Source organism: Dipodomys spectabilis, unplaced genomic scaffold, assembly GCF_019054845.1.
Source record: "Dipodomys spectabilis isolate Male_0828 unplaced genomic scaffold, ASM1905484v1 ptg000418l, whole genome shotgun sequence".
NCBI classification, from domain to species: Eukaryota; Metazoa; Chordata; class Mammalia; order Rodentia; family Heteromyidae; genus Dipodomys; species Dipodomys spectabilis.
The window spans coordinates 1,796,232-1,807,496 of NW_024871095.1; the positions used below are offsets into that span (position 1 = coordinate 1,796,232).

Sequence of the window (11,265 nt, forward strand, 5' to 3'; positions counted from 1 at the left end):
GTTAAATATTTTAAAAGCAAAATATACGTGTCTGAATTATTTACATGTGTAAAAATCATTCACAAGTAAATTAACTAATCCTACAACTCTGAGAAAAGCACCCTAAAGAAACAAAAGAAAATAAGTTATTAAGTTCAAATCTTGAAATTTAGAAAATAAAATGAAGTGTACTCTTTAGTTGGCTTAAGTAACTGTAAACCATTTATGTATCAATGTTATAATAAAATTCATGAATAATGAAAGCAAAAGTACCCATTGATCAATAGCAACAGCAAAAGCATCAGCAGTTGTTTGAGTGTAGAATAAAAATCGATGGCGGGGATAACAACATTCCTTCCATAAGAAATGAACTCATTACCTTACTTATGTAACTAACCCTTGTGTACATCACCTTTACAATAATATTAAATTGAATTTAATAATAAACAAAATAATATGCCAATCAAGAATTCTTAGAAGCAATTGGTTAAAAACTTTGTAAAAAACTGCTCCAAGTACCCAAGGAATATACTTTGATGATACTAGTTAAATACTTAAACTTCAGCAGTGCTCAAAAAGTTTAAAAACTGTTACACAGTAAAGTAATAAATCAGAATAATAAATTACTATAATAATCATTAGGTGAATTTTTAATGGTAGTCAATTATGTAAGAAATGAGGCAAATTGCCATTCGTTTGCACTTAATAATTGAAAAAGAATTTTCTAGGTCTTTTTAAATATATCACAAGTTTAATGAAGAAACTATTCTGCGACATCGTAGCATAATCAGTTAAAGATGATATTAGAGCGAAAAACAGATTGTACTATGTTTTTGGATGTTAATGTATATACTTATTTTGGTTGTGGGAAATTGTGGGGATTTCAACTTGGGGTATTATTCTTGCCTGGCTGGCATCATATCAGTGTTTAACTTTAGGATAGGGATTCCCTTTCGACAAGAACATTCACCTGATCTGTTGTTAGCCTTCCATTCATCAATGGTATCAGAGTTGTATACCAACTTATCGAGCTTCTTACCTTGGCTGGCCTGGATCTGCAGTCTTTCCAATCTTAGTTTCTATGTAGTGCAGGATGGTGGAAATGATCCAATGCACCCAGCTATAGATAGAGATGGAAGTCCACTAAAATTTGGCCTGGGTTCTGGTGCCAAGCAGTAACAGTATTTTTAAAGCAATTAGACATATATATCACTTAGACTTGTGATTACCTCAGGCAAAGAATTAAAGAGCAGTGAAGCACAGAGGACAGGCAGAATTTTAATTACCTACTCAGAGGCTGAATCAGCATAGCTTGCTACTCTGGAGGCTGAGATCTGAAGACCACTGCTCAAAGCCAGTCCATTCATGAAAATACATGCGATTATCTCCAAAAAACCAGAAGTGGAGCAGAGACTCAAGTGGTAGACCACTATCCTTGGGCACAGAAGCTTAGAGCTAGTGCCCAGGCACTATCAAGCCTCAGGAATGATGAATACATGCATGAGCACATGAACATGCGAGTGTGTGTGCACACCCACAAATACACACCCAAATGAGTATTTCAATGCAGAGTCCTTAATTTTTTCACCTTGCTGTACTTTATTTCCCTGTATTTGTTCACCAATTAACAAAATCAGCTAAGCACCTATTTACATACAACTCATTATGTTTCTCTAAAATCTACTCTCTTTTTGGAAGCCTGCTTTTATTTCATCCAAAAGGAAATTATTCAGGAGGTCAGTTCAGCTCCTTCAACTCTGTAGTGTTAGATGATTGTTTAGGTTCTTCCTAGCAATATGATTTTTTGAAATCGTACATAAAGCAGCATATTTCTTTCACGAGAAGGGAAGCCTCTGTCAAACAATTAATAATAGGGTTTTCTCCTCCTGGCAAGCATCTGTAGTTTTATCATCTTCATAAAATTCATGATCAGTCTGTGTATGCCAAAGACTGCTCTGAAAATAAAAAGACCCTTCTCAGCTCTTAGCGTTCATATGCCATTCATAGATATGAAGGTGTTTAAATATTATTGAAATTTCTTTGGACTAAATAATGTTCACCTTGAATATCTTGAGAAAGAAAAATTGGTTTCTCAGCCCTTTTGGTAAGAACTGGAGTGAAAGAAACAAAAGGAAAAATAAGGAAGAACTAAACACATACATTCAAATGAAACAAGACAACCCAAGAAAACACAAATTAATTCAGTACTCAAGAACCTGCAGGAAATGCAAAGATTTTTTTAAAAATCAGCTATGATAAGCTTATGAAAATTCTGACTCTATGGGAGTGCACTGTTGTGAGGATAGTGGTTAAATCCCAGACTGAACAGAAAGATCTGTACACAATGTCAGGCACCTGTTATTCTAAATTCAAGGAAGAATAACATAAAGTGGACTGAGCCCACGATCATACCCAAGTAGGAAGCCAGATTCTATCTGAAAATTAATCTGGATAATTTAGGGCTGGGGCATGACAAAGTGGTAAGAACACCCATGTAGGAGACACAAGACACCCAATTCAAACTCTAACATTATGTGTATTAAAGAAAAAACCTATTACTTTACATAATTGGAACAATAATAAGATTTGAGTATTTGAGTGGAGAAAAATCCATGAGACAGATAGAGTGAACCCATGTTGCAATGCTTTCTACTTAAATGAAAATCTTATGTGATACTCCAGGCATAACAGAGTTACCTTGCAAATGAGCATAGATGTGAATTTATGTGATGGAAATACTCTACTTACATAGGGGTAAATTAAATATTTTTTTGGTAGATTTTAGTTCTTGAACTAAGAGCCTGGGTGATGTCCCTGAGCTTTTTCTCTCAAGGCTACCACTCTACTACTTTGAGCCACAGTCCCAATTCTGATTTTCTGTTGGTTGTTTGGAGATAAGAGGCTCATGGACTTTCCTGCCCAGCATGGCTTCAAATCCTGATCGTCAGATCTTAGCCTCCTGAGTTACCGGGATTCCAGGCATGAGCCATCGATGTTTTTAATAAGTTAGTAAATTGTACAGTTACAGAAATTATAAATTATCATTATAACCTGTATAATATATGTGTGTATGTACATATCAATGCAAACGGAAAGAAATATTTTAATATATTCAAATCATCCTTCATTATACAATAAAATGGCAACAAACATTAATGAGGAGCAAAACAAAGGGAATTGTCACATGTTTCTTGTTGTTGAATGGAATATGAATTGTGAGAATTAGTTTGTGAAAACCATCTTTCCTTTAACAAAATGGATAATGGCTATTAATTCCAATACATTTATTTACCCATATTGTGCATCCTCACAGATAGTGTCAAAATCAAACCACATATTTTGTCTTTGTATTTAAATCACCTGTTATAATTTAGGGGATAGATGAAGTAATCAAATAAAGATTAATATAATAGTAAGTGAGGTTATGAGTCAGAAATGATAATTATTTTAAATATGATAATAGCTAATTAAATTTCTTACATAAAATCTATTGTCATGTCTCTCATTCCCACATTACGAAAGTACATAGAAGGTTCTCACTAAATTATGTGTCCAATCATGAAAAAAATGTATTGAAAGAATATGGGCACCGTGTGGTTTTAGCTTATTGAGACTGATAGGAAATAGTGTGTTTTTGAGGACTTGCACAACATTGTGATGGAGATGAAGGGTGGGATGTACTTATTCTGTAAAATTGGCTAGAGGATTGCTCCTGGAAAAATAGTGATGAATTCTTCCAAAATGTTACAGTAAAATCACTTTCACAACCATGTTCACTGTTGCACTATTCACCATAGCCAAGTTGTGGAAACAGCCCAGATGCCCTTTGGCAGAGGACTAGTTGGAGAAAGTGTGGCACATATACAAAATTGGATTGCTCCTATCCATAGAGAAGATTGTTACATCATTTGCAAAGAAACGGATAGATCCAAAAATATGTTAAATAAACGAAGTCAGAGCCAGACAAATAAAGGACCCATGTTCTGTTGTGTATTTGGAAGCTAGAACTTTATGCAAGTTTACACATCAGAATTAACCAAAGCATACTATTTGCAGAGGAGTTAAAAGGTGTAATTTCTTATAAAATTGAACTTTTAATCCCACAAAATGAATACCAGGAAACTATCACTCAGAAGACGTGAGGGAAAGTCAAAGGGAAGAAATAAAGAGTGTTATGGAGGAAGAGTGTGAGGGCATAACATTCAATGCAGATAGTATGAAACTTGAAAAAATGAAAGTGGAATGTGGAAAGGTATGTAAAGATCCATTATACTCATAAACTGATTGTTGAATGGAAATTCCTCATACAACCATTTAATTAAAATTTAATTAAAAACAATGTAGACATCTAATCTTAAACTGTGTTCCCTTAAACCATGAGTCAATATAATAATTTCCTCCTCAAAAATTTTCTTTGCAGGTATTTTCCTTATAATGACAGAAAAGTGAACAACGCAATGAATATCAGTACATCACATTGCATATCCTAAATAGATGCAATATAAAAATCACATTGAAAATGTAAGAATTCATCACATGATAAAATAACAGGTAGAAAGTATCAAATGCTGATTGTTTTTCCAAGTACTTTACCTATGGTATCTAATTTAATCCTCACAATAAATCCCATAAAGTGGAACTATTTCTATTTTTAATTCTCAGATGATGATACTGAAGTCTTCACAGTTGGAATTACTAGTATAATATTGCACACATGGTAAGTGTTAGCCTACAGCCAATTTCCACCATATCAAATAACCTCATTGTATTTTATGACTAAAATTCCAGCACGTTGCCTATTAATTATAGGCAAAAATCCCAGAATTATTTGTGTACATTCTGAAAATATTTCACTTTATCGTTGTTAGAAAATAGGTAACTAAGCCAGATGCTGGAAGCTCACACCTGTATTCCTAAGTATTCAGGTGGCTGAGATCTGAGGATCCCAGTTCAAAGCCAGACCGGGCAGGAAAGTCCATGAGACTCTTATCTTTAATAAACCTCTAGTAAACCGGAAGTGGCACTGTGGCTCAAGCGGTAGAGCACTGACCTTGATTCCAAGAGCGCAGGGACAGCGCCCAAGCCCAGAGTTCAAGCCCCACGACTGATCAAAAAAAAAAAAAAAAAACTAAACAGGTAATTGTAATATGAAAACTAAAAGTTCATAAGCAATTTATACCTCACTGGTGAAAGGTACTGCTAAACTATAACATTCTTGATTTCTAGCTCAAAATACTAGAAATCACATTCTATCGCATGAGTCATCACTGCATTGCCTGGGGACCCCATGTCTGTTTAACACTGTCATACTGAAAGAATGACTTGCCCAGGCAGTCATTCCTGATGGAAACACATTGCAGGTCTTATGGACCAATCATTTCCACATTGTAGCCCACCTAAATTGTCTACCATTAGAGGTATTTTGATTGCTTTTTATACACAACATTTTGACAGAAATATACTACTTTAAAATATTATTAAAGTAAGACTGACATAAAAATCGCCTTTGGCTCCAGGTAAATATTTTACCTTTCATATACCCCAAAATGCAGTCTGACCTATCATTAATGTTAGGAATGAGAGGTTAAAAATCATAGACACCAAGACCTAAGCATGAATTAAAGACTCTCCAATTTGTGAATACAATTGTTTTAAAAAGACATCAATACTACTGCATTTTTAAAATTCTCTATGATAATGATAACGTTAATGATAATGATAAAGTATTAGCACTTGCAAATAAGTCATTTTCTTGGGAATAGGACACAAAACACAAGATTAATCCTAATCATTTTAAAAGACCTTTATTTATACTGCAAATTCCCTCTTAAAATTATAAAAGTTCTAAAACTAACTGAAGTAGAGAGACACAAAGAAAATAATGCATCATCTACATTCAAAGGTCTGTGTTAATAGAAAAGAAAGTTATAACAAAAATTAGCTTACCAAATTCACTTACATTCTTTTATTCTATTTCATTTACTTTCATAACATCTGAGTTTTCATAAAATGATGCATAAAAAGCCTATATACCTACTTATATTTTCTGATCTTAACAATATTTATTTCAAAAATGTCTTTAGCTATATAGTCAATGAACTGAAATAGTACTAAAATATTCAAAGGCTTTTCAGTAATTTACGACTCACTCTGGGATGTTATTTATATTGGAAAAAATATCCAAAATGCGATAGTTAAAGTTGCGATAGTTACTTCCATAAAAGAGCCATTAGTGAAGATCCCTTTGCATTTACAAAACAACTTCAAACGCATCCACATTCTTGATGTGACACATGCTTTTTGTTTGTTTGTTTGTGAAATGTATATCTAACAAGCATTTCCACAATACTGATTTTCTGTCAATATGATGGGATATTCAAACCTAATAAATATGGGGTTGATTATCTTAGTGAGAATAGATATGAACTTACAAAGGAAGTTATTTTCAAAAGAAATCTGGAAAGAGTTTATCCACCTTGTGCTGCACAGAAATAACCAGAAAGTAATACTTGTGTGGTCTGGTCGGTCAAACTCACTCCATGAGTATATCTTAAATGTATAAACAATTTAAGAGGTCAAATACATATTTGTACTGACAATCATCTTACGGCAATAACTTGCTACCTAATCATGTCTGTATCTTCTCACCTAACATATAATAAGAACTGAATGTGGTCTTTTTTTATCTAAATTAATGTTGTAAATGCTTTGATTATGATGATGTTATAATTTGACAACTAAACTGTACAGAAGGGTGGTTCCACTGACATGACATGACAGAACACTGATAAATAAAATATTGCAACACAGTTAGCTCTTTTTAGCCTCAACTTGTCCACATTGGCAAGCAATATTGCCACATCACACGCACACATATACACATACATATGCGCACATGTACACAAACATATACATGCATGGTAAATTCAGGGTTTATTATACAAAGAAGTTCAAATAAAATATTAGTGATTAGGACAAATGATAATTTTCCTTATTACAAAATAATACACAATCCAGTCACTACGGGTATTACATTTTGCTTGCTTTGCCACATGTGACCACTTAATTTATTTTAATTAATTAATTCATTCATTTGTTTGGTGTTAATATTAAGGCTTGAACTCAGGGCTTGGCTCTGTCCCAAAATTTGTTGTTTTTTCATTTTAGTCTTCTCAAGGCTAGCATTTAACATCTTGTACCACAGTTCCATTTCTAGCTTTTGCTGATTACTTTCAAATCAGAATCTAATGATTATTTTTTGCTTGGATTGGCTTCAAATCACAATCCTCAGATTTCATCTTTCTGAATAGCTAGGATTAAAGACATGAGCCAACAGTGTGGCTTCTACTTTTTCCTCTATAGTTATCTAAAGCACATACTTTGATAGTAATTTAAAACTTCTTAAGACCATAAACAAAAAAATACCATGATATAATATGAGAAATCACTATTGAACATATGAACTTTAAGAGCTTTCTAATAGATCCATTAATTATTGTTATCCAACATTAGAAAAAATGTATAATGCAGTAGTAAAATAGAAGTCCTTTGTAGGACTACTTAAATTCCTTGATTTTTTAAAGACACTTGTTTTCATCTAAAATGCAGGCCTGTTTATTGTCTTCATGTGATTTTCATGATTAAAGTTGCTTAGTTACAAGTCGAAGAGGATTTGTAGTATTTGCTATCAATTAAATCTCACCTTTTCTTCTTGGAGAATATAATGATTAAAGCAATAATTCAGAATCACCAAGCAATAGTTCAGAATCACACTTCCAGCGCAAATGGCAGTATCATTTTCCACAAAGTTTTGCCACAGATACAATCTGCCTGCCTTTTCTAGCTGCTTTCCTAGCCTGGACATATTCTTTAATTGTACAGGAAAAGTGTGATTCAACTGATTTCAGTCAGATCTGTTACTAGAATTATTAAGGATTTAGATTCTTGTCTGTAATTTGGTAAAAGCCATTTCTCTTTATGTAAGCTACTAACAATGTATGTACTAATTTCAATAAATACATACATTCTATTTCCAACTTTTCAAAAAATAAAATTTTGTTTGTTGTATAAATTAATCAGAGGTATGGATTTTGTGGCTAGCTAAATCATTGCACATCTGTCTCTCTCTTCCTTTCTCTCTTTCATGGTTCTCATAGATAATATGATTGCTTCATAATTATCTTAATTTAATTTGCTTTTTTATTTTTGGTTGCAACATTTCACTTTCTGCTCTGCCATTTCTTAAATCATTTAAATAGAAGGCATTGTTTCATATTTTCTCATTCCTAGAATAAGCTGAACCTGAAGACACCACTGGTCCTCATTTTCAGTCTGTACCTTTGAATACCAAGGAACATCTTTCCTCTTCTCTCCATCAATTCCCTATTCCCCAGTTAGAATAATTTAGAATAGTAAAAAGACAAAAAGAGAATATAAATGATGGTGAAAAAACATATGCAAATGTTCATTGGATATTTCTGACCAGTTCAAACTACGTGAACTACTAGGGAAATACATGGACACCTCATTCCTACTGGCTCTCAAAGTCATTGGTTAGGCAACTCATGATGATGAGGAACAAGATGAACAAGTGAGGAATGGTATCAATTGCAAGAAAAAAATGGAGAAGGATCCAAGCAAATTTCTTCTTTGGGCTGCCAAAAATAATCGGCTTACTACAGTGCAGAGACTATTTCTCAAAAATGCCACTCATGTGAATACGAGGTATGACAATGAGTATATCCCTCTTCATCGATAAGCCAACAGTGGACACTTAGACATTGTCCGTGAGTTGGTGGCTCAAGCGGCACATGCAATAACTGTAGATGGTTGGACAGCCCTTCACAGTGCATATATGTGGAATAATGCTAGAGTGGCTTCTTACTTACTTCATCATAATGTAGATACCAATGCCAAAACTGAAGGCCTCTTGACCCCCTTGCACCTTGCAGTTGAGAATTGAGATAGCAAAGATATGCTGGATCTCCTTCTGTTGAAGCATTATGTCAAACCAGGCCTGAAAAACAACTTGAAAGAAACTGCATTTGGTATTCGCAAAAGGATAAATATGTATCACTACATCTTTGAAGTTGTGGAAGGCTGTACAAAATGTTCTCCTAAGTCGTAATGGTTCGGTTAAGTTTCTTAAATTTCAAAAATGTCAGTACATACTTTGTGCACATACAAAATATTTTCACAATCCAAATAACAGCAATATCCTTTTTTGGACGGTTGTGGGGTTTGAACTTTGGGTCTTTGCGCTATCCCAGTACTCTTCATTTCAAGGCGAGTGTTCTACAGCTTGAGCTACAGCTTCACTTCCAGTTTTCTATTGGTTTATTGAAGATAAGAGCCTTATGGACTTTCCTGCCGGGCTGGCTTTTAACTTCAATCCTCAGGTTTCATCCTCCTGAATAGCTAGCATTACAGGCGTGAGCCACCGGCACTTACTGTAAAAATTCACGGATTCCGTGGAATTCTTCCAAGTAAATTGCTTGCCTTTGATTTCAAAATGTATTCAAGAAGTTTTGTATACATCTATAATGATATCTACAGACTTTGTGATTTTTTCAATCAGAAGTAATTTAAACTTATCTGTAGTAAAGAAACTAAAGTATTTCTGGTCATTGTCTGAAAAAAGCGTATTTTAAAATATTCTATATTCTATGTTTGTATAATGTCCATAATCTATTTTATTCTTCCTAGATATACTTTGAGTTTTACATTGTTTTATAATATGTAGGTTCATTAATGTGTCTTTTCAGATTGCATTCCATATAGAAACAGTTTAAGATTCCTTTTATTCCTAGGTCCTTATAGTATGATTTTTTGGGGATAAAATATCAATGGTGTCAAATTTCAAAAGTTTTGTAAAGGTTATGTAAAAGGTTTTGTAAAGGCCTTTCTAAGGTGAAGATTTAATACACTGATGTCAAACTTACTTTTAATTATATGAATTACGTGCATTGTTACACTTCTAATTTTGTAATCAACTTTTTAATAACTGCTTTTCTTTTCTTGTATTTGAAGAATGAAAAATATGGAATACTTCATAAATCTACATATCATCCTTGTGCAAGTGCCATGTTAAACATTTATTGAAATTAGTGTATACACTGCTGAAACATGTAGTATCCTCTAAATTTAAGTAGTTAATGATGCAATCTTATACAGGCTTATATCCTTGTGTGCCTATTTGTAACAAGAAAACCTTATTGTTCCTAACAATGCTATTGATCTTATTTCCCTATAATTCTCGGAATAGTGGAAAAAATTATATTTTTCTGTCGATTGCTTACATTTGCAATTTTTTGTCAATGACTATTTATTTTTATTTTTTTATTTTTTATTATTTTTTGTAAACATACTGTACAGAGGGGTTACAATTACATGGGCAAAATAATGAGTACATTTCTTTTTTTTTTTTTTGTCGGTCGTGGGGCTTGAACTCTGGGCCTGGGCGCTGTCCCTCAGCTCTTCAGCTCAAAGCGAGCGCTCTAACACTTGAGCTACAGCGCCACTTCCGGTTTTCTGGTGGTTTATTGGAGATAGGAGTTTCACGGTCTCTCCTGCCCGGGCTGGCTTTGAACCTCGATCCTCAGATCTCAGCCTCCTGAGTAGCTAGGATTACAGGCATGAGCCACCAGCGCCCGGCCCATGAGTACATTTCTTATCAAGCATTGCAGCCTCCTCCTTTGTTTACCCTTCACATCCCTTCCCAGCCTCCCCCCCACCCAATTCCACCCCCCCCCCCCCCGCACCAAAGTTGTAAACTTTGTTTTCGACATGAGAACTTGTACTTTTCATAGTTGCAACGGGTCCACCTGTATCCTTAAGCGACTTGTTTTCCCCATCTCCTCCACAAATTATACTGACATCAAATATAGTGAAAGCAGGGGTTATACTGTGAGGGAGGGACATACAAAGCAAAAAAGAAATAATCTTATAAATGCATTAGAATCAAATGCATGAAAGAAAAACACATTTAAATACATATCTAAGGGAACATTTTCCTAACATCTCATTATCTGACCTTTTCTGCTTGACTCATACATATACTAGATATTGCAAATATGGGAAAACATGGGACCTATGTTTCTTTGGTCTTGGCTTACTTCACTTAATATAATTTTTTCCAAACCTTTCCATTTCCTAACAAATGGGGAAATGTCATTCTTTCTGATGGAAGCATAGAATTCCATTGTGTAGGAGTTCCGGGAAGATGGCGGAGGAGAAGCTGGAATCTGAACAAGCTCTTGCATAGAAAACAGTTTCAGAGTTCCAGTG

The 11,265-nt window shown here is 34.1% G+C and overlaps 1 pseudogene; it reads right to left on the reverse strand.

The window, feature by feature from the left end:
- Positions 1 to 10,012: 10,012 nt before the first annotated feature.
- On the reverse strand, positions 10,013 to 10,111 carry LOC122097234 (annotated as a pseudogene).
- Positions 10,112 to 11,265: the final 1,154 nt, after the last annotated feature.